The following is a 1,916-nucleotide window of genomic DNA, read 5'->3' on the forward strand; positions in this document are numbered from 1 at the left end:
TACCTCTCCAACCGCAGTGATGAAAGCAGGAAGTGACGACAAAATCCGTGACGTCATATGCTCGCAAACGTGCTTCGACAGCTTACTGCTATGTATTTTGGAACGGTACTTGTGACGCTGCCAGTACTGGCAGTAAATATCGGAATGCACCCTCAGTAGGATATGGTTTTGGTGACCATGTTGCGTTTTTTGTGTCTGTGTGTTAACAGCTTTAGCAGCACACAAAGCATGTTTCTGTATTGTAGCTTTTCTGCACACCGTTTCTGTTGCCAGGTCTGCGCAGTCAGAAATTGTTTGCTGGGTGATTATATGATTATCTCTGTATGAAATAGCAAATTCATTGTCATTCTTTTTAGAATGAAGATTTAGTTAACAAAAAGAATGTAAAATAATTAATACTATATGATCTTATCGTATGCTAGAAAATCTCTATTATAAAAAGCATATGTGAAAATAAAACATAATGCATAAAGTATTTACAATATGAAAAGATAAATATAGTACAAAATTATTTTATAATAACGTTGACTGTACAAAACTATAAATACATTATAATCATCAAATACGAAGTAAAATAAAAATTGTTTGTATACTAACCTCCTTCTTTAACTCAGGTTGAACTTGATATATTAAGAGTAAGTTATTGTCATCATTGTTTCCATAATGAATCTTTTCAGTGATGATAGAACTTTTACTACATTGTAGATTTAAAAATAATACAAGAATATGTGTTAACGTTGTCATTTTCCGACAAGTTTAAGATTGATTAATTTAAATACAATATTTATGTCATTGTATACTGTAAAGTACAAAATTATAGAAAGTAAAATATGAATTAAAATTCAATTGTTTACTATACACATAACAGTATATTATTACTAATACCATATTTCTATTTTTCTATTTATTAATGTTTTTTCGTATTACCTTTTTTTGTACTTTTTGTAGATTTTTTTATAGAAATCGGAATTTTAGGAAGCTTTGAAATTAAATTGTCGTCAGATAGTTCTTCGTTGGTACTCGCTGACATATCTATGATTTTAGTGGCTCTAATTTGCCTTGACTTTTTTAGATTCTTCTTTTTTTGTGTCGGAGTTCAAATCTAAGTTCTTCGGCTTTTTTCAATTTTTTTCTTGCTACTGCATAGTCAGCTACAATAATATATAATAATAAAATTGTTATTTTTTTATGTTTTTAAGAAATAAAAAAAAAATGAAAATATATTAATATTATACAAAAGTAATAATACATTATAAAAAAGTAATAATACATTTTAAAAAATATAATGATAGTACTTACAGTACGATGCATATATTTTTTTAACATGATGTTGCTTCCAAGTAGATTTCGGATTCTCCATAAACATGACCGTTTTATAATAACGTGTATTACTTGTAAAATTTGGCCATTTGGCTTTCATTGTACGTACATCCAATTAATTGGATGGAATTACTTGAAGTCCATCTTCAAATTCGAGCACGTAAAATTTTCCATCGGTCATTCTGTTAGAGCGTATAAATTATATTTTGGTATGTATTAACGGAAAAACTGCAAATCTGTTATCTTCACATGGCAATTTGACATATTTGCTGATAACATTTTTTAATGGACACGATTTCATATCTGAGCCTAAATATACAAGATAAATTCCAAGTAACGAAGATGGGCAAGGAAATATTGAATAAATTGTCTTTTTTTAAGAATTCGTGACCTATAATTACTGGGACATTTCGTTTTGTGCAGTATGCTATGTTTTCGATAGCTATTATTGCACCATTATTTAAGCCACAGCAACTATTTGCAAGTGTGCCAGCTTTCAACATTATTCTATTGTACTTCACAATTTTATATTGTGGATTATTGCAATAAGGTATAAGTGGACCATCATAATGCAACGACATTAATGTCGGATGTAT

The sequence above is a fragment of the Pseudomyrmex gracilis genome, unplaced genomic scaffold (genome assembly GCF_002006095.1).
Source record: "Pseudomyrmex gracilis isolate BER0280 unplaced genomic scaffold, ASM200609v1 scaffold_460, whole genome shotgun sequence".
In the NCBI taxonomy this organism is placed as follows: Eukaryota; Metazoa; Arthropoda; class Insecta; order Hymenoptera; family Formicidae; genus Pseudomyrmex; species Pseudomyrmex gracilis.